The sequence below is a fragment of the Ranitomeya imitator genome, chromosome 2, assembly GCF_032444005.1.
Source record: "Ranitomeya imitator isolate aRanImi1 chromosome 2, aRanImi1.pri, whole genome shotgun sequence".
Taxonomy (NCBI): domain Eukaryota; kingdom Metazoa; phylum Chordata; class Amphibia; order Anura; family Dendrobatidae; genus Ranitomeya; species Ranitomeya imitator.
Window position 1 is genome coordinate 342,996,158 of NC_091283.1, and position 22,922 is coordinate 343,019,079.

At 47.0% G+C, this 22,922-nt stretch overlaps 1 protein-coding gene across 1 annotated transcript in view; it reads left to right on the plus strand.

Annotated features, from left to right (window-relative positions):
- Nucleotides 1-21,063: 21,063 nt before the first annotated feature.
- The window catches only part of LOC138663696 (oocyte zinc finger protein XlCOF22-like), a 48,149-nt gene continuing 46,290 nt past the window's right edge, over nucleotides 21,064-22,922 (plus strand). Inside the window, exon 1 of the mRNA XM_069749996.1 lies at nucleotides 21,064-21,111. The gene's annotated coding sequence lies outside the window, so the exon portion shown is untranslated. The remainder of the gene's footprint in view (nucleotides 21,112-22,922) is intronic.

Below are 22,922 nucleotides of genomic sequence, written 5' to 3' on the forward strand. Positions count from 1 at the left end.
GATGGCTTTCTGGTTTTATATATGGGGCTAAGGGCGCAGTCTGACTGTGTGCCATAATTATCGGATGTAGATCAGACTGTAATGTTCGGACTGGCCGGCAGCTCTGCCGACTCCAGTGCGACAGCTGTATAGGAAAACAAGAAGCTGTCACTCTCCAGTCGGGAGAGCTGCCGGCCAGTCCGACCATCGCATTTCAATCTAAGCTCAATTTATATGGCCGCCTGACAGCGCCCTACATGGGCAGACATCATTCTACTCCGGGGGGCCCCTGCAGGGCGGCTAATAATGAGGGCAATCTGGCCAGTTTATCCGGCTCCGGGGGCCCGTGGCCAGATTGCCCTCATATGCAGCGGACAGGGAGCAATCCCTGCAGCTCCGCTGCCTGCAAGAGAGAATGGTTCCTTCCTGCCCGTGCTTCCTGTATCACACAGCAGCGGCTGAATGACATCATCAATCAGTGCCGCGGCTGTGCGAGACAGGACGCTGCCGGCGATGAAAGTGCAGATTCAGGATACCGTGCGCAGAGGTGAGGTGGGTGTGTATGCAGAGAGGTGAATGGTGCTGTGTGTGTGTGTATGCAGAGAGGTGAATGGTGCTGTGTGTGTGCAGAGAGGTGAATGGTGCTGTGTGTGTGCAGAGAGGTGAATGGTGCTGTGTGTATGCAGAGAGGTGAATGGTGCTGTGTGTGTGTATGAAGAGAGGTGAATGGTGCTGTGTGTGTGTATGAAGAGAGGTGAATGGTGCTGTGTGTATGAAGAGAGGTGAATGGTGCTGTGTGTATGCAGAGAGGTGAATGGTTGTGTGTGTATGCAGAGACGTGAATGGTTGTGTGTGTATGCAGAGAGGTGAATGGTGGTGTGTGTGTGCATGCGGAGAGGTGAATGGTGCTGTGTGTGTGCAGAGGTGAATGGTGCTATGTGTGTGTATGCAGAGAGGTGAATGGTGCTGTGTGTGTGTGCAGAGAGGTGAATGGTGCTGTGGGTGTGTATGCGGAGAGGTGAATGGTGCTGTGTGTGTGCAGAGAGGTGAATGGTGCTGTGTATGTGTATGCAGAGAGGTGAATGGTGCTGTGTATGTGTTTGTATGCAGAGAGGTGAATGGTGTGTGTGTGTGTATATGCAGGGAGGTGAATGGTGCTGTGTGTATGCAGAGAGGTGAATGGTTGTGTGTGTGTGTGCAGAGAGGTGAATGGTGCTGTGTGTGTATGCAGAGAGGTGAATGGTGCTGTGTGTGTGTATGCAGGGAGGTGAATGGTGCTGTGTGTGTGCATAGAGGTGAATGGTGCTGTGTGTGTGTGCAGAGAGGTGAATGGTGCTGTGTGTGTATGCAGAGAGGTGAATGGTGCTGTCTGTGTATGCAGAGGGGTGAATGGTGCTGTATGTATGTGTATGCAGAGAGGTGAATGGTGCTGTGTGTGTATGCAGAGAGGTGAATGGTTGTGTGTGTGTGTGCAGAGAGGTGAATGGTGCTGTGTGTGTGTATGCAGAGAGGTGAATGGTGCTGTGTGTGTGTGCAGAGAGGTGAATGGTGCTCTGTGTGTATGCAGAGAGGTGAATGGTGCTGTGTGTGTGTATGCAGAGAGGTGAATGGTGCTGTGTGTGTATGCAGAGAGGTGAATGGTTGTGTGTATGCAGAGAGGTGAATGGTTGTGTGTGTATGCAGAGAGGTGAATGGTGCTGTGTGTGTATGCAGAGAGGTGAATGGTTGTGTATGCAGAGAGGTGAATGGTGCTGTGTGTGTATGCAGAGAGGTGAATGGTGCTGTGTGTGTGTATGCGGAGAGGTGAATGGTGCTGTGTGTGTGTGTGCAGAGGTGAATGGTGCTATGTGTGTGTATGCAGAGAGGTGAATGGTGCTGTGTGTGTGTGCAGAGAGGTGAATGGTGCTGTGGGTGTGTATGCGGAGAGGTGAATGGTGCTGTGTGTGCAGAGAGGTGAATGGTGCTGTGTATGTGTATGCAGAGAGGTGAATGGTGCTGTGTATGTGTATGTATGCAGAGAGGTGAATGGTGCTGTGTGTGTGTGCAAAGAGGTGAATGGTGTGTGTGTGTATGCAGGGAGGTGAATGGTGCTGTGTGTATGCAGAGAGGTGAATGGTGCTGTGTGTGTGCAGAGAGGTGAATGGTGCTGTGTGTATGCAGAGAGGTGAATGGTGCTGTGTGTGTATGCAGAGAGGTGAATGGTTGTGTGTGTGTATGCAGAGGTGAATGGTTGTGTGTGTGTATGCAGAGAGGTGAATGGTGCTGTGTGTGTATGCAGAGGTGAGTGATGCTGTGTGTGTATGCAGAGAGGTGAATGGTGCTGAGTGTGTATGCAGAGAGGTGAATGGTGCTGTGTGTGTATGCAGAGGTGAATGGTGCTGTGTGTGTATGCAGAGAGGTGAATGGTGCTGTGTGTGTATGCAGAGAGGTGAATGGTGCTGTGTGTGTGTATGCAGAGAGGTGAATGGTGCTGTGTGTGTGTATGCAGAGAGGTGAATGGTGCTGTGTGTATGCAGAGAGGTGAATGGTGCGGTGTGTGTATGCAGAGAGGTGAATGGTGCTGTGTGTGTATGCAGAGAGGTGAATGGTTGTGTGTGTGTGTGCAGAGAGGTGAATGGTGCTGTGTGTGTATGCAGAGAGGTGAATGGTTGTGTGTGTGTGCAGAGAGGTGAATGGTGCTGTGTGTGTATGCAGAGAGGTGAATGGTGCTGTGTGTGTGTGTATGCAGGGAGGTGAATGGTGCTGTGTGTATGTGTATGCAGAGAGGTGAATGATGCTGTGTGTGTGCAGAGAGGTGAATGGTGCTGTGTGTGTATGCAGAGAGGTTAATGGTGCTGTGTGTGTATGCAGAGAGGTGAATGGTTGTGTGTGTGTGTGTGCAGAGAGGTGAATGGTGCTGTGTGTATGCAGAGAGGTGAATGGTGCTGTCTGTGTATGCAGAGGGGTGAATGGTGCTGTATGTATGTGTATGCAGAGAGGTGAATGGTTGTGTGTGTGTATGCAGAGAGGTGAATGGTGCTGTGTGTGTATGCAGAGAGGTGAATGGTTGTGTGTGTGTGTGCAGAGAGGTGAATGGTGCTGTGTGTGTATGCAGAGAGGTGAATGGTTGTGTGTGTGTGCAGAGAGGTGAATGGTGCTGTGTGTGTATGCAGAGAGGTGAATGGTGCTGTGTGTATGCAGGGAGGTGAATGGTGCTGTGTGTATCAAGAGAGGTGAATGGTGCTGTGTGTGTATGGAGAGAGGTTAATGGTGCTGTGTGTGTGTATGAAGAAAGTTGAATGGTGCTGTGTGTGTATGCAGAGAGGTGAATGGTGCTGTGTGTGTGTATGCAGAGAGGTGAATGGTGCTGTGTGTATGAAGAGAGGTGAATGGTGCTGTGTGTGTATGCAGGGAGGTGAATGGTGCTGTGTGTGTATGCAGAGAGGTGAATGGTGCTGTGTGTGTATGGAGAGAGGTGAATGGTTGTGTGTGTGTATGCAGAGAGGTGAATGGTTGTGTGTATGTATGCAGAGGTGAATGGTGCTGTGTGTATGCAGAGAGGTGAATGGTGCTGGGTGTGTGTATGCAGAGAGGTGAATGGTGATGTGTGTGTATGCAGAGAGGTGAATGGTGCTGTGTGTGTATGCAGAGAGGTGAATGGTGCTGTGTGTGTGTATGCAGAGAGGTGAATTGTGCTGTGTGTATGTGTATGCAGAGAGGTGAATGGTGCTGTGTGTGTGCAGAGAGGTGAATGGTGCTGTGTGTATGCAGAGAGGTGAAAGAGATTGTGTGTATGCAGAGAGGTGAATGGTTGTGTGTGTGTGTGCAGAGAGGTGAATGGTCCTGTGTGTGTATGCAGAGAGGTGAATGGTGCTGTGTGTGTGTATGCAGGGAGGTGAATGGTGCTGTGTGTGTGCAGAGAGGTGAATGGTGCTGTGTGTATGCAGAGAGGTGAATGGTGCTGTGTGTATGCAGAGAGGTGAATGGTGCTGTGTGTGTATGCAGAGAGGTGAATGGTGCTGTGTGTGTGTATGCAGAGAGGTGAATGGTTGTGTGTGTGTGTGCAGAGAGGTGAATGGTGCCGTGTGTGTGTATGCAGAGAGGTGAATGGTGCTGTGTGTGTGTGCAGAGAGGTGAATGGTGCTGTGTGTGTGTGCAGAGAGGTGAATGGTTCTGTGTGTGCATAGAGGTGAATGGTTGTGTGTGTGTGTGTGCAGAGAGGTGAATGGTGCTGTGTGTATGCAGAGAGGTGAATGGTGCTGTGTGTGTGTATGCAGGGAGGTGAATGGTGCTGTGTGTGTGCAGAGAGGTGAATGGTGCTGTGTGTGTGCAGAGAGGTGAATGGTGCTGTGTGTGTGTATGCAGAGAGGTGAATGGTGCTGTGTGTGTATGCAGAGAGGTGAATGGTGCTGTGTGTGTATGCAGAGAGGTGAATGGTGCTGTGTGTGTGTATGCAGAGAGGTGAATGGTTGTGTGTGTGTGTGCAGAGAGGTGAATGGTGCCGTGTGTGTGTATGCAGAGAGGTGAATGGTGCCGTGTGTGTGTATGCAGGGAGGTGAATGGTGCCGTGTGTGTGTATGCAGAGAGGTGAATGGTGCCGTGTGTGTGTATGCAGAGAGGTGAATGGTGCCGTGTGTGTGTATGCAGAGAGGTGAATGGTGCCGTGTATGTGTATGCAGAGAGGTGAATGGTGCTGTGTGTGTGTGCAGAGAGGTGAATGGTGCTGTGTGTGTGTGCAGAGAGGTGAATGGTGCTGTGTGTGTGTGCAGAGAGGTGAATGGTGCTGTGTGTGTGTGCAGAGAGGTGAATGGTTGTGTGTATGCAGAGAGGTGAATGGTTGTGTGTGTATGTGCATGCAGAGGTGAATGGTTGTGTGTGTTTGTATGTGTATGCAGAGAGGTGAATGGTTGTGTGTGTATGCAAAGAGGTGAATGGTGCTGTGTGTGTGTCGTTGGAGGAGAGGGCAATGATGGGGCAGAAGGCAATGATTGGGTTGAAGGAGAGGGCAATGATGGGGCAGAAGACCATAAATGGGATGACAGAGAGGGCAATGATGGAGGCGATGGGGCAAAAGGCAATGATTGGGTTGACAGAGTGTTAGGGCTAGCGGAACGCACCAAATAATATCTATGAGGTGCATTCACAGCTCAGGGTCCACCGTGCAGAGATGGAACCTGCTTCTGAATAATGGCAGATGAATGCTTGCTCTCACGTGGGTTAGACCTCACCCAGTGTGACTGGAAGCGAACGCTTGCTTCACAGAGTTGCTTAAAGGGACACTGTCACCTGAATTTGGAGGGAACAATCTTCAGCCATGGAGGCGGGGTTTTTGGGTTTTTGATTCACCCTTTCCTTACCCGCTGGCTGCATGCTGGCTGCAATATTGGATTGAAGTTCATTCTCTGTCCTCCGTAGTACATGCCTGCACAAGGATGACACGGGCATGGGAACAAGGACATGCGGATGCTGGCCGTAGTTAAGGAGGAATGGGGTCTGCCCAGTGGAGTCTGCAACGGCGTTGTTCAATGCAAATTCTGCCCAAGATAGCAAGGATGCCCAGTCATCCTGCCTGACAGAGACAAAATATCGCAGGTATGTCACCAGAGTCTGGATTGTCCTCTCTACCAACCCATTCGTCTCGGGATGGTATGCTGAAGAGAGATTCAGCTCAGTGCTGAGTAAACGACAGAACCAAGACGTAAACTGGGGACCCCGGTCACTGACAATTTTGTCTGGCATACCATGTAGGGGGAAAACATGTTTAATAAACAACGTCGCTAAGGCTCATGCAGAAGTTACACATGGAAGAGGCATCAAGTGCACCATTTTGGAAAAATGGTCGGTGACAACCCAGATAATGGTGCAGCCACGAGATTTGGGTACGCCCACCAAAAAGTCCATCCCGACCATCTCCCAGGGCCTGTCTGCCACCGGCAGGGGGTAAAGTAATCCAGCAGGTCGAGGAGTCCGATTCTTGGCATAGGAGACACACACCTGAATATAGTCCCTGATGTCATGGACCATATGCTGCCATATCATGACATATGCCATATCCTAGCCAGAAGCTCAGATGTCCTCTTGATCCCAAAATGTCCACCCACTCTGGACAAGTGAGCCCAAGAGAGAACCTCCTGTTGCAAATTAGGTGGAACGAAAGTCTTGCCTGGGGGCACAGACTCTAGTGAAACCGGAGCCACAGTCCTCATGCTCTCTGAAGGAACAATAAGCCGAGGCTCCTCCTCCTCAGATGACTACAGAGCGGGAGAGAGCGTCAGCACGAATTTTCTTCTCCACAGAGAGGAAATGGAGGGTAAAATGAAACCGGGAGAACAGGGACCATCTATCCTGGCGAGAATTTAGCCGCTGGGCAGTCTGAAGATACACCAAATTTTTGTGGTCGGTGTAAACTTGGAATGGAAAACGGGCCCCCTCCAGGAGGTGTCTCCACTCAGAGAAGGCCAACTTCATAGCTAAAAACTCCCTGTCCCCGATGGAATAATCCCTCTCTGCCGGTGTGAAGGTCTTAGTTTTTCTCTAACAAAAGCACAAGAAACAAGAGCCATCAAAATATCTGCACACCACCAAAGTTATGATAAAAATAATATAAGCTTTATTGGGAACATAATTAAAAACATCTAAAATCACACATAACCTCCGTGCAGATGCCCCTGTGAACACTGTATGCCAAAATATACAGGGGGAAGTAGTGCAAATACCCCCAATAGCGCTTATAAGGTATTTAAGCGCTATTGGGGGTATTTGCACTACTTCCCCTGACGAAGCTGTCCTAGAACAGCGACACGCGTTGGGCTTCTCCTCCGGTCGCATTTGCCCTGTGACTATTCAGCCTCACAGCCTCCTGCAGCAGGATTTATCCTATGGTGCTTTCTCCAGCACTATTTTCACCTTTTGACCACTCCTAGGATCAGACTATGCAGGGTATTTCAGTGTTTATATTTGGACATCTTCCCCTGTCCCTTTCTTTGGATATCTAGGGCAGTTTATTTTATCTGCTCCTCTGGGTCCATAGGGGTTTTTTTTGCTGGAAGCTGCATATTGTGGTGGGGTGTTGCATGCTATTTGCATGCTGTGTGGCTTGTATTATACTTGACTGTGTGCATATTTGTTGTTATATGGTTGTATACAGCGTGTTCATTTCAAATTTTGACTATATATAGTTACATTAATAATATTAAGTGCAGAGGGCAGGGACACGTCTGGAAGATTTCATACGTTTATATATCTATGTATATTTTGGCATACAGTGTTCACAGGGGCATCTGCACGGAGGTTATGTGTGATTTTAGATGTTTTTAATTATGTTCCCAATAAAGCTTATATTATTTTTATCATAACTTTGGTGGTGTGCAGATATTTTGATGGCTCTTGTTTCTTGTGCTTTTGTTAGTTTGCATTATTAGCCATCAGTCTTGCACCCCCTTTATATATTATATCTGCATATTGCAGTGGTGCGTCAGCTATCCCATATGTTACAGGTCTTAGAGAAAAAGAAGCAAGGATGCTTCCGACCTTGAGCATCCTTTTGGAATAGGACTGCTCCAGCACTGACAGATGAGGCATCCACCACCATTATAAACGGTTTATCTACATCAGGGCGATGTAGAATGGGAGCAATAGCAAAGTGGGACTTAATAGAGAGGAAGGCCTTGGAGACCTCCTCCGACCACAATTTGGGATTTGCTCTTTTTTTGGTGAGGGCAACCAAGGGAACTACCAAAGTTGAGAAGTGGGGAATGAACTGGCGATAGTAGTTAATGAACCCCATAAAGCGCTGCACCGCTTTGAGAGAATGGGGTTCCTGCCAGTCCATTACAGCCTGTAGCTTGGCAGGATCCATAGCCAATCCCTGGGCGGAGATGATATAGCCCAGGAAAGGCAAGGACTCCTGCTCAAACACACACTTCTCCAACTTGGCATAGAGGGAGTTTGCCCGTAGGAGGTCGAAGACTTTGCAAACATCTCTCCGGTGGGAGTCTATATCTGGAGAGTAGATGAGAATATCATCCAGATAGACTATAACCGAGGTGGAGAGCATATCCCGGAAGATATCGTTCACAAAGTCTTGGAAAACGGCTGGGGCATTACAGAGCCCTAAGGGCATCACCAGGTATTCATAGTGCCCGTCCCTGGTGTTAAATGCCATCTTCCATTCGTCCCCCTCACAGCTGCGAATCAGGTTGTAAGCACCCCGGAGATCAAGTTTAGTAAATACCCTCGCTCCCCGCAACCTATCGAAGAGCTCAGATATCAGTTCTTAAAGGTGATGGCGTTAAGACCCGTGTAATCTATGCATGGACGTAGTTCTCCGTTCTTCACAAAGAAGAACCCCGTCTTTGCAGGTGACACTAACTTCCTAATGAATCCTCTTGCTAGATTCTCTTGGATGTATTTGGTCATTGCCTCCATCTCCGGGAGAGACCGGGCATAGACTTGACCCCAGGGAGGCTCAGCACCCAGCAAGAGGTCAATAGGACAGTCATAGGGGCGATGGGGTGGAAGAGTCTCCTCAGCCCTCTTGGAGAACACGTAGGGCTATAGTGCTTGGGGAGAGAGGAAAGATCTGCGGATACTTCGGTAGTAGCAACCTGAATGCAGTCCCGCAGACATTTACCCTCACAGGATTCACTCCATCCTAAAATTCTCCCAGAGGACTACTCTATATGAGGAGAGTGGTAAAGTAGAGATAGTATCCCTAACAGAACTTCATCAATCCCCTCGGGAATGACCAGCAGGGAGATAATCTTCTGATGGGATGGAGACATGGATAAAGTAAATGGGATGGTTTGGTGTGTTATCTGTGAGGGCAGTGTCGACCCATTTACCACTTGTACAGTCAGAGGTTTGGCGAGCATCACCAGGGGTATTGCGCGATATTGGGCGAAGGCAGAAGACATAAAATTTCCCTCAATCACGGAATCTACACAAAGCTCTACCATAAGAGTGGAAAGGCTTAAGGTAATTGTCCCCTTGAAGGACAGTTTGGAGGAAAATGCCGCTGTGTCTAGTCAACCTCCAATGGTTACTAGACGTGATCATTTCCCGACCGCTGAGGACATTTCTTGGCATAATGTCCTGACTGCTGGCAGACAGTACAGATCATGGGTATTCGAGCGGCCCGGGACTTAGATCCCACTCGAGAAACCTCCATGGCCTCATGTGGCTCGGACACCTGAACCGGAGATTCCAGAAGTCTGGCGAAGGTGGGAGCTCCTTGGCTTGCTCAAACCTTCGTTCATTTAAACGTAGGTCGATGCCGTTAGATATTGCTATTAGCTCCTCCAGTGTGGCGGGAATCTCCCTAGTGGCCAATGTATCCTTCACATGGTCAGCCAGTCCCTTCCAAAATACTGGGATAAGGACTTTATCCGGCCACTCCAGCTCAGATGACAAAGTCCAGAAGTGGACGGCAAAATGGCTGACCATGGACAAACCCTTCCTATGTCAATGCCAGCAGTTGGAGCACCGTATCATGGGCGACACAAGGTCCCAAAAAGACCTGTTTCAGAGTGCCCAAGAACCGCGGAGCACTCTGCACCACATGATCGTCGCGCTCCCACAGCGGCGTTGCCCACTCCAATGCCCTGCCCGACAGAAAGGATATAAGGAATGCCATCTTAGCCCGTTCCGTGGGAAAACGTGCAGCCAGAAGCTCAAGTTGTATAGCACACTGGCTCACGAATCCCCGACACAGTTTACTGTCACCAGCAAACTTATCAGGCAACAGGAGATGGGATAAAGTCGGAGCAGGGGTGGCAGTGGACAAAGTGGCTGCAGCTACACTAGCAGCCTGAACAGCAACTGCGGTAACATCCACGGCCGAGGTTGTGCACTCAAGAGCCGCCAACCTGCCCTCCAGCTGCTGGATGTGCTGCTGTAGTTGCTGTTCGTCTGCCATTACTAGCCAGACCCTGGCGCTAGTGTAATGTTAGGGCTAGTGGAATGCACCAAATAATATAAAGGGAGATATGAGGTGTGTTCACAGCCCGGGGTCCACCGTGCAAAGATGGAACCTGTTGCTAAGTAATGGCGGTTGAACTCTTGCTCACACATGGGTTAGACCTCACCCAGTGTGAATGGAAGCGAACTCTGTTGCTTCATAGAGTTGCTTAAATGAACGCTGTGCCCTGTTAATAGAGGGTGTAGCTGGTGGATGCTGGTGGGATCCCTATGATTCACCCCCTCTATGCTGGTGATTGGCCTCGCTCTGACCCTCGGTGGTTTTGAGCCTGTGCCTGAGGAGTTCATGAGTTAGATGCAGAGTCCATCCTATACTGACCGGTTGTCAGGACTAACTAAAGATTTACCGCACAGAGTGCGTACAGAGCCACTCTGGCAGACGCCACTAACCACCCTAACTAGGGTTAGGAAAGCGTACTGGTTGCGCACAGTGCCACACTGGCCGTGACTGCTAATTGACACAGTAATTCATGTCTAATCTGGCACTAGGTAGCTCAAACACCCAATTACTTTCAACAACACTAGGTATGGGAATGATTAAGGAGCTTTCACCAGCTCCAGTCATACATCCGCACACACACACGATTTCAGATTTAAACTAGCGCATGGCCGAACGCAGAAGGCAATGATTGGGTTGACAGGGAGTGCAGTGATGGAGCAGAAGGCAATAATTGGGTTGACGGAGAGGGTAATGATAGGGGTGGTGGGGGAGAAAGCTATGATGGGGTGGTGGAAAGGGCAATAATATGGGTGGTGGAGGAGGAGGAAATGATGGAGGTGGTGAATGAACAATAATGGGGGTGGTGGGGAGGAGGATATAATAGAGGCGATGTAATGGGCAATGATGGGGTGGTGGGGGAAAAGACAATGGTGGGGGAGGAGGAAATGATGGAGGTTGTGGAATGGGTAATGATGGGGGAGAAGACAATGATGGGGTGGTGGGGAGGAGGAAATGATGGAGGTGGTGGAATGGGTAATGATGGGGGTGGAGGGGAGGAGGAAATGATGGAGGTTGTGGAATGGGTAATGATGGGGGAGAAGACAATGATGGGGTGGTGGGGAGGAGGAAATGATGGAGGTGGTGGAATGGGTAATGATGGGGGTGGTGGGGAGGAGGAAATGATGGAGGTCGTGAAATGGGTAATGGTGGGGGAGAAGACAATGATGATGGCGGTGGAAAGGACAATGATGGGGAGGAGATAATGATGGAGGTTGTGAAATGGGTAATGATGGGGTGGTGGGAGAGAAGGCAATGATGGTGGCAATGGAAAGGACAATGATGGGGTGGTGGGGAGGAGGCAATGATGGAGGGGGTGAAGAGGGCAATCATGGGGGTGGGGGGGAGGGCAATAATGGGATGCGGGGGGAGAAGGATAATGAGGGGTATGGAGGATTGAGATGGGAGGAATGGGGATTTATAATGGATTTAGGAACAGGAGGAGGTGGAGGAAGACGTTATTATCGATTATTATGTCTAACAGTCCCATAGTATAAAGTGTACTCACTTATTATGAATAGCACAGTCCCTTAGTATATAGTGCACTCATTTATAGCACAGTCCCTTAGTGTACAGTGTACTCGCTTATGTATCGCACCATCCTTAGTTACATAGTTTCCTCTTTTGTTATGTATAACACCGTCCCTTATTACGTACCATTCTCTCTAGTTAAATATGATGTCCTCCCTTATTATATAGCTTCCTCTGCTGTTATGTACAGTGCTGTCTCTTACGTAGTGTATTCATGTTATTTTTGTTATATACAGCGCCCACTTTTATTATATAGCCCCTCTCTTATTAGATATAAAATGACTATTGATGGGGGAGCCAGTGACCAGACTACCAGTCCATCCGCTCCTCCTTTAGAAAAGAAGCTTTCCCGTGGTCCATCAGCCATCATTGCATTGTACAGCTAACAAGACAGGATGGTATGTAATAAAAAACAGGGCTCTATAAAATCCAATATGTAAGGGACAGCAATATACATAATAATGTAGACTATGTAATATACAGTTAAGTCCATATATATTTGGACAGAGACAACATTTTTCTAATTTTGGTTATAGACATTACCACAATGTATTTTAAACAAAACAATTCAGATGCAGTTGAAGTTCAGACTTTCAGCTTTCATTTGAGGATATCCACATTAAAATTGGATGAAGGGTTTAGGAGTTTCAGCTCCTTAACATGTGCCACCCTGTTTTTAAAGGGACCAAAGTAATTGGACAATTGACTCCAATGCTATTTCATGGACAGGTGTGCGCAATCCCTTCGATATGTCATTCTCAATTAGGCAGATAAAAGGCCTGAAGTTGATTTGAGGTGTGGTGCTTGCATTTGGAGGGTTTTCCTGTGAAGTAAACATGCGGTCAAAGGAGCTCTCCATGCAAGTGAAGCAAGCCATCCTTAAGCTGCAAAAACAGAAAAAACCCATCCGAGAAATTGCTACAATATTAGGAGTGGCAAAATCTACAGTTTGGTACATCCTGAGAAAGAAAGAAAGCACTGGTGAACTCATCAATGCAAAAAGACCTGAACGCCCACAGAAGACAACAGTGGTGGATGATCGCAGATCGCAGATAAACCCTTCACAACAGCCAACCAAGTGAACAACACTCTCCAGGAGGTTGGCGTATCAATATCCAAATCTACTATAATAATTTTTATTTATAATAATAATTTTTATTTATATAGCGCCAACATATTCCGCAGCGCTTTACAAATTATAGAGGGGACTTGTACAGACAATAGACATTACAGCATAACAGAAATACAGTTCAAAACAGATACCAGGAGGAATGAGGGCCCTGCTCGCAAGCTTACAAACTATGAGGAAAAGGGGAGACACGAGAGGTGGATGGTAACAATTGCTTTAGTTATTCGGACCGGCCATAGTGTAAGGCTCGGGTGTTCATGTAAAGCTGCATGAACCAGTTAACTGCCTAAGTATGTAGCAGTACAGACACAGAGGGCTATTAACTGCATAAAGTGTATGAGAACATGATGCGAGGAACCTGATAGTTTTTTTTTTTTTTTTTATAAATAGGCCACACAGGGATAGTTAGGTTAATGCATTGAGGCGGTAGGCCAGTCTGAACAAATGAGTTTTTAGGGTACGCTTAAAACTGTGGGGATTGGGGATTAATCGTATTAACCTAGGTAGTGCATTCCAAAGAATCGGCGCAGCACGTGTAAAGTCTTGGAGACGGGAGTGGGAGGTTCTGATTATTGAGGATGCTAACCTGAGGTCATTAGCGGAGCGGAGGGCACGGGTAGGGTGGTAGACTGATACCAGGGAGGAGATGTAGGGTGGTGCTGAGCCATGGAGTGCTTTGTGGATGAGGGTAGTAGTTTTGTACTGGATTCTGGAGTGGATGGGTAGCCAGTGTAATGACTGGCACAAGGTAGAGGCATCGGTGTAACGGTTGGTGAGGAATATGATCCTGGCAGCAGCATTCAGGACAGATTGGAGCGGGGAAAGTTTGATAAGAGGGAGGCCGATTAGTAGAGAGTTACAATAGTCCAGACGAGAATGAATAAGTGAAACAGTAAGAGTTTTTGCAGAGTCGAAAGTAAGAAAAGGGCGAATTCTAGAAATGTTTTTGAGATGCAGGTAAGAAGAGCGAGCCAGTGATCGGATGTGGGGGGTGAATGAAAGGTCAGAATCAAGGATGACCCCAAGGCAGCGGGCATGTTGCTTTGGAGTAATGGTGGAACCGCACACGGAGATGGCAATGTCAGGCAAAGGTAGGTTAGTAGAGGGAGAGAACACGAGGAGTTCAGTTTTTGACAGGTTAAGTTTCAGATAGAGGGAGGACATGATGTTAGAGACAGCGGTAAGACAATCACTGGTGTTTTCTAAAAAGGTCGGTGTGATATCAGGAGAAGAAGTGTATAATTGGGTGTTGTCAGCATAGAGATGGTACTGGAAACCAAATCTACTGATTGTTTGTCCAATAGGGGCAGTATACAACGAGAAGAGGAGGGGGCCTAGGACTGATCCTTGAGGAACCCCAACAGTAAGGGGAAGGTGAGAGGAGGAGGAACCAGCAAAACATACAGTGAAGGATCGGTCAGAGAGATATGAGGAGAACCAGGAGAGAACGGTGTCCTTGAGGCCGATGGAGCGGAGCATAGTGAGGAGGAGCTGATGATCCACAGTATCGAAAGCTGCGGAGATATCCAAGAGAATTAGCATGGAGTAGTGACCATTAGATTTAGCTGTTAGTAGGTCATTAGAGACTTTAGTGAGGGCAGTTTCAGTAGAGTGTAAAGAGCGGAAGCCAGATTGAAGAGGGTCGAGAAGAGAGTTATCTGAGAGATAGCGGGTAAGACGGGAGTGGACCAGGCGTTCGAGGAGTTTAGAGATGAAGGGAAGATTAGAGACAGGTCTATAATTAGCGGCACAGTTTTGATCGAGGGATGGTTTTTTAAGTAATGGATGTATGATGGCATGCTTAAATGAGGAGGGAAAAATACCGGAAGTGAGGGAAAGGTTGAATATTTTTGTTAGGTGAGAGGTGACAGCCGGGGAAAGGGACTGGAGGAGATGTGACGGAATGGGGTCACTGGTGCAAGTGGTCGGGCGAGAAGATGCAAGGAGCCTGCAAGGAGTCTACCATAAAGAGAAGACTGCATGAAAGTAAATACAGAGGGTTCACTGCACGGTGCAAGCCACTCAGCATCAAGGCTAGACTGGACTTTGCTGAAAAACATCTAAAAAAAGCCAGCACAGTTCTGGAAGAACATTCCTTGGACAGATGAAACCAAGATCAACCTCTACCAGAATGATGGAAAGAGAAAAGTATGACGAAGGCGTGGTACAGCTCATGATCCAAAGCATACCACATCATCGGTAAAACACGGCGGAGGCAGTGTGATGGCTTGGGTATGTATGGCTGCCAGTGGCACTGGGTCACTAGTGTTTATTGATGATGTGACACAGGACAGAAGCAGCCGAATGAATTCTGAGGTATTCAGAGCCATACTGTGTGCTTAGATCCAGCCAAATGCAGCAAAACTGATTGGTCGTCGTTTCATACTACAGGTGGACAATGACCCAAAACATAATGCCAAAGCAACCCAGGAGTTTATTAAAGCAAAGAAGTGGAATATTCTTGAATGGCCAAGTCAGTCACCTGATTTCAACTCAACTGGGCATGCATTTCACTTGTTAAAGACTAAACTTCAGACAGAAAGGCCCACAAACAAACAGCAACTAAAAACCACTGCAGTGAAGGCCTGGCAGAGCATCAAAAAGGAGGAAACACAGCATCTGGTGATGTCCATGAGTTCAAGACTTCAGGCAGTCATTGCCAACAAAGGGTTTTCAACCAAGTACTAGAAATGAACATTTTATTTAAAATTATTTAATCTGTCCAATTACTTTTGGTCCCTTTAAAAACAGGGTGGCACATGTTAAGGAGCTGAAACTCCTAAACCCTCAATGGCTACCCTCAAATGAAAACTGAAAGTCTAAACTTCAACGGTATCTGATTTGTTTTGTTTAACCCCTTAGTGACAGAGCCAATTTGGTACTTAATGACCGAGCCAATTTTTGCAATTCTGACCACTGTCACTTTATGAGGTTATAACTCTGGAACGCTTCAACGGATCCCGCTGATTCTGAGATTGTTTTTTCGTGACATATTGTACTTCATGTTAGTGGTAACATTTCTTCGATATTACTTGCGATTATTTATGAAAAAAACGGAAATATGGCGAAAATTTTTAAAATTTTGCAATTTTCAAACTTTGTATTTTTATGCCCTTAAATCAGAGAGATATGTCACGAAAAATAGTTAATAAATAACATTTCCCACATGTCTACTTTACATCAGCACAATTTTGGAAACAAAATTTTTTTTTGTTAGGGAGTTATAAGGGTTAAAAGTTGACCAGCAATTTCTCATTTTTACAACACCATTTTTTTTTAGGGACCACATCACATTTGAAGTCATTTTGAGGGGTCTATATGATAGAAAATAATGAAGTGTGACACCATTCTAAAAACTACGCCCCTCAAGGTTCTCAAAACCACATTCAAGAAGTTTATTAACCCTTTACGTGCTTCACAGGAACTGAAACAATGTGGAAGGAAAAAATGAACATTTAACTTTTTTTTGCAAACATCTTAATTCAGAACCATTTTTTTTATTTTCACAAGTGTAAAAACAGAAATGTAACCATAAATTTTGTTATGCAATTTCTCCTGAATACGCCAATACCCCATATGTGGGGGTAAACCACTGTTAGGGCGCACCGCAGAACTTAGAAGTGAAGGAGCGCCGTTTGACTTTTTCAATGCAGAATTGGCTGGAATTGAGACCGGACGCCATGTCGCGTTTGGAGAGCCCCTGATGTGCCTAAACAGTGGAAACCCCCCACAAGTGACACCATTTTGGAAACTAGACCCCTTAAGGAACTTATCTAGATGTGTGGCGAGCACTTTGAACCCCCATGTGCTTCACAGAAGTTTATAACGTAGAGCCGTGAAAAAAAAAAAATCGCATTTTTTCTACAAAAATTATCTTTTTGCCCACAAATTTTTATTTTCACAAGGGTAACAGGAGAAATTAGACCACAAAAGTTATTGTGCAATTTCTCCTGAGTACGCTGATACCCAATATGTGGGGGTAAACCACTGTTAGGGCGCACCGCAGAGCTTGGAAGAGAAGGAGTGCCGTTTTACTTTTTCAATGTAGAATTGGCTGGAATTGAGATCGGACGCCATGTCGCGTTTGGAGAGCCCCTGATGTGCCTAAACAGTAGAAATCCCCCACAAGTGACCCCATTTTGGAAACTAGACCCCCCATGGAACTTATCTAGATGTGTGGTGAGAACCTTGAATGCCCAAGTGCTTCACAGAAGTTTATAATGCAGAGCCGTGAAAATAAAAAATATTTTTTTTTTCCACAAAAAAGATATTGTAGCCCTCAAGTTTTTATTTTTACAAGGGTAACAAGAGAAATTGGACCCCAAAAGTTGTTGTCCAATTTGTCTTGAGTATGCTGGTACCCCATATGTGGGGGTAAACCACTGTTTGGGCGCACGGCAGAGCTCGGAAGGAAGGAGCGCCGTTTTGGAATGCAGACTTTGATAGAATGGTCTGCGGGTATTATGTTGCATTTGCAGAGCCCCTGATGTACCTAACCAGTAGAAACCCTCCACAAGTGACCCCATTTTGGAAACTAGACCCCCCAAGGAACTTATCTAGATGTGTGGTGAGAACTTTGAATGCCCAAGTGCTTCACAGAAGTTTAGAATGCAGAGTCGTGAAAATAAAAAATATTTTTTTTTTCACAAAAAAGATTTTGTAGCCCCCAAGTTTTTATTTTCACAAGGGTAACAGGAGAAATTGGACTGCAATAGTTGTTGTCCAATTTATCCCGAGTACGCTGATGTGCCATATGTGGGGGTAAACCACTGTTTGGGCGCACGGCAGAGCTCGGAAGGGAAGGAGCGCCTTTTTGGAATGCAGACTTTGATAGAATGGTCTGTGGGCATTATGTTGCGATTGCAGAGCCCCTGATATACCTAAACTGTAGTAACCCCCCACAAGTGACCCCATTTTGGAAACTAGACCCCCCATGGAACTTATCTAGATGTGTGGTGAGAACTTTGAATGCCCAAGTGCTTCACAGAAGTTTAGAATGCAGAGTCGTGAAAATAAAAAATATTTTTTTTTTTCACAAAAAAGATTTTGTAGCCCCCAAGTTTTTATTTTCACAAGGGTAACAAGAGAAATTGGACCCCAGAAGTTGTTGTCCAATTTATCCCGAGTACGCTGATGCCCCATATGTGGGGGTAACCCACTGTTTGGGCGCACGGCAGAGCTCAGAAGGGAGGGAGCACCATTTGACTTTTTGAGCGCAAAATTGGCTGTCGTGTTTGGAGACCCCCTGATGTACCTAAACAGTGGAAACCCCCCAATTCTAGCTCCAACCCCTAACCCTAATCCCAACCTGATCCATAATCCTAATCACTAACCCTAACCATAATCACAACCCTTACCCCAAAACAACCCTAATGTCAACCCTAACCATAACCCTAATCAAAACCCTAAATCCAACACACCCCTAATCCTAATCTCAACCCTAACCTCAAACCTAACCCTAATCCCAATACACCCCTAATCCCAAACCTAACCCTAATCCCAAGCGTAATCCTAATGCCAACCCTAACCCTAATACCAACCCTAATCCAAACCCTAAACCTAATCCCAGCTCTAACCCTAACTTTAGCCCCAACCCTAGCCCTAACTTTAGCCCCAACCCTAGCCCTAAGGCTACTTTCACACTTGCGTTGTTTGGCATTCCGTCGCAATCCGTCGTTTTGGACAAGAAACGGATCCTGCAAATGTGCCTGCAGGATGCGTTTTTTGCCCATAGTATTGCCGACGGATCGTGACGGATGGCCACACGTCGCGTCCGTCGTGCACTGGATCAGTTGTGTTTTGGCGGAACGTCGGCACAAAAAAACGTTCAATGAAACTTTTTTTGTACGTCGCATCCGCCATTTCTGACCGCGCATGCGTGGCCGTAACTCCGCCCCCTCCTCCCCAGGACATAGATTGGGCAGCGGATGTGTTGAAAAACTACAGCTGCTGCCCACGTTGTGCACAATTTTCACAACGTGCATCGGTATGTCGGGCCGACGCATTGCGACGGCCCCGTACCGACGTAAGTGTGAAAGAAGCCTAACCCTAAATTTAGCCCCAACCCTAACCCTAAATTTAGCCCCAACCCTAACCCTAAATTTAGCCCCAACCCTACCCCTAACCTAACCCTACCCCTAACCTAACCCTACCCCTAACCTACCCTAGCTGTAACCCTACCCCTAACCCTAACCTAACCCTACCCCTAACCTAACCCTAGCCGTAACCCTACCCCTAACCTAACCCTAGCCCTAACCCTACCCCTACCCTAACCGTACCCCTAACCCTACCCCTAACCCTACCCCTAACCCTACCCCTAACCTAACCCTAGCCCTAACCCTACCCCTAACCCTACCCCTAACCCTAACCCTACCCCTAACCCTAACCTACCCCTAACCCTACCCCTAACCCTAACCCTAATTTTAGCCCTAACCGCTGTTCTCCTGCCGGCCGGCAGATGGAGACAGATGGCGGGCGCACTGGGCATGCGTCCGCCATGTTCTTCTGCCGGCGGCCAGGAGGAGCAGCAAGAGGATCCAGGGACCTAGGTGAGTATGCTAGGGTCCCCGAATCCCCCTATTTCTCTGTCCTCTGATGTGCGATCACATCAGAGGACAGAGAATTACACTTTACTTTTTTTTTTTTTTTTTGCGGTCGCCGGTAAACAGTTAATTACCGGCGATCGCAAAACAGGGGTCGCTAAAACCGACCCCCGATCATGCTCTTTGGGGTCTCGGCTACCCCAGGCAGCCGAGACCCCAAAGATTCTCCCGGTGCCGGCCGGCGGGCGCACTGCGCATGCGCCCGCCATTTTGAAGATGGCGGCGCCCACCGGGAGACACGAGGAGCATCGGGGGAGCTAGGTGAGTATTGGGGGGCCACCTGGGACCCCTTTTCTCTGTCCTCCGATGTGCGATCACATCGGAGGACAGAGAAATTAAAAAGAGATCGCTTTTTTTTTTTTTTTTGCGATCGCCGGTAAATGGTTAATTACCGGCGATCGCAAATGCGGGGAGGGTTAAAAAAACCCCGAATCATGTTCTCTGGGGTCTCGGCTACCCTCGGCAGCCGAGACCCCGGAGAAGATCGGCCTGTGGGGGGCGCTATACACTTTTTCCACAGCGCCGTTAATTAACGGCGCTGTGGTTTAAGTACCCTTAGCGGCCGCCGTTAAAAGGCGTATCGGCGGTCGCTAAGGGGTTAAAATTCATTGTGGTAATATCTGTAACCAAAATAAAAAAAATGTTGTCTCTGTCCAAATATATATGGACTTAACTGTATATACATGTATGTGTGTGTGGCTATATATACATTACAGAATGCTGTAGATAAGCCCCTGATGCTGGTGGCCTTAGCTTATAGGCAAATTTTGGGGTGACAGATTCCCTTTTTGATAATCCTCTCCTTTGTCTCAATTGACATCTCTTGTGTTGGAGCCACGATTCATGTCAGTCCACTTGGTGCAACAGCTCTCCAAGGTGTGATCACTACTTTTTAGATGCAGACTAACAAACAGATCTAATTTGATGCAGGTGTTATTTTTGGGCATGAAAATTTACAGGGTGAATCCATATTTTTTATCCTCAGAATTGAGTCATTCCATAATTTCCCCCCTATGCTTGGTTAAAAAAAGTAACCATTACTGACTACCACATTTTTTTGTTCTTGATTTCTTTTAGTGTTTCTTAAAGCCAGAAAGTTGCCATTTGAAATGACTTTAGTTGTGTGTGTATATACAATATATATACAGTACAGACCAAAAGTTTGGACACACCTTCTCATTTAAAGATTTTTCTGTATTTTCATGACTATGAAAATTGTATATTCACACTGAAGGCATCAAAACTATGAATTAACACATGTGGAATTATATACTTAACAAAAAGTGTGAAACAACTGAAAATATAAGACATATTTTCAGTTGTTTCACACTTTTTTGTTAAGTATATAATTCCACATGTGTTAATTCATAGTTTTGATGCCTTCAGTGTGAATATACAATTTTAAGCTTTGTCGCCTTAAAAGGAGGGGGGCCCAGACATATTTCCTGCACAGGGGCCGCAAACTGTCTGTGTCCACCCCTGTGCATGGGAGAGGGAACTGTACCTGTTCGGCCTCTAGAGAGGGCTAGAAGGACGGTCATAGATAGCAGTAATGCTATCACCAGGGGGCCCAAACTAACCATCAACTGTAAATATGTTTTGAATGGGTCATCATTTGTAATAGGTTTAATTTACAAAAGCATTTCTTTACATGATGTGCACATGATTACTTATATGCTCTATGGTGGCACAACCCCTTTAAAGAGCCTTAATTGATATTTGGAGAGACCGCCTCTTGACTGACCCCACACATAAACTTCCCCTCATCCAGCACCATGACAACCAGCACAGCAGAGTCCTGCATACACTGAGGCCCCTGATCATGTGACCCCTGACTCCTCCCCTCCTGTGACCTCATCACAGGTCCTGTGCACACAGAGCGGCCATATATGTGGAGTGCGGCTCTGCAGGTGGAGGTAGGTGCTGGAGATTCCCCGCTACTGGGCGGGGGGGCACATTAACCCCTTCAGCACGGAGGCTCTTTTGGAATTTTTGTTGCCACTTTAAGAATCATAACGTTTTGTTCTGTTTCCTGTAATAGATACATAGGACCCAACTATGGGAGACAGGAAGTGGGGGAAGGGATTGTTCTCATAGTACAGGGCCCCTTTATTAGTCCCCACACAATGTAATGCCCCAAATTATGTCCTTTATGCAGTGTGTTTGATGCCCCCCACACAGTATAATGCTCTTACAGTACCGCCATCCCCTACACAGTATAATGTTTTCCATAGTACCGCTATCCACCCACAAACTGTATAATGTTCCCACAGTACTGCCATCCACCAAGCAGTATAATGTTCCCACAGTACCGCCATCCCTCATACACAGTATAATATTCCTACAGTGCTACGATCCTCCCACACCCAGCATAGTGTTCCAACAGTACCTCCACCCCCCCACACACAGTATATTATTTTCACTGTACTGCCATTTCCCCACACACAGTTTATTGTTCCCACAGTGCTGCCATGCCGCCACACAGTATATTGTTCCCACACTTCCTCCATCCCCTCACATACTGTATTATGTTCCCAGGGTAATGTCACCTCCCACACACCCAATATAATGTTCCCACAGTACCACCAATCCCCCACCCACACACAGTATATTGTTCCCACAGTGCTGCCATGCGGAAAATACTAAAACCCTATGTGTCATATTTGTCTATGCCTATGGTAGATTTTTTTAGTCATATTTGTCTATACCTATGGTAGATTTTTTACAGTGTGCGGGAAATCAGCAATTCCGCAGAATTAGTGAACATGTTGCTTTTTTTTTCCGCGATTCGTTTTTTTCGCTGAAAAAAATCGCAACATTTGCACAAGTTTTGCAGATTACATTGAAATGATTGGGAACCATATGTAAGCATTTTTTTCACGTTTTTATCGCATTTTTATAGCAAAAAAAACACGAAAAATACTGAACGTGTGCACATAGCCTTACAACTCCCTTCTCTGTGTACCTGAACTGAGAGATGGAGGGGGATGTTTTGAGTGAGATAATATTAAGGCTAGGTTCTCATTTCGTTTTCGGGTGAGCGCTAACAGACAGCGTTGCATGGCGAAATTAACGCCGTGCAACGTGTCCGTTAGCGCTCCCATTGCCAGCAATGTTAAAGCGCATTGCTAGTGCGTGCCATTTTCGGCACGCGCTAGCGATGTGCCGTTCTTTTGTGGCGCGCCTCGGACACTGCTTGCAGCGTCCGAGGCGCACCCGAGGTCCTTTCCCCGCTCTCGCAGATCGGGGATCTGCGCTAGCGGGGACGTTTAACGCGACTCCTAAAAAGACATTGCGTTAGCGCAATCCCCTAGCGCTTAGCGCTAAACGGATTGCGCTAACGCAATGAGAACCTACCTAATATTGTCTACCTTGAGATAGTTTATAAACCCTCCTCTCACACATCCAGTACCATAGCAACCACAGAATGCAGAGTAAGTGGACATGCTAGCTGGGGCATATCTTAAGGTACCGTCACACTCAGCAACTTTGCAGCGAGAACGACAGCGATCTGTGACGTTGCAGCGTCCTGGATAGCGATCTCGTTGTGTTTGACACGCAGCAGCGATTAGGATCCCGCTGTGACATCGCTGGTCGGAGCTAGATGTCCGGAACTTTATTTGGTTGCTAGATCGGCGTGTATCGTCATGTTTGACATCAAAAGCAACGATGCCAGCAACGTTTTACATGGAGCGAGAACGATAAGCGAGTCGCCGTTACATCACTG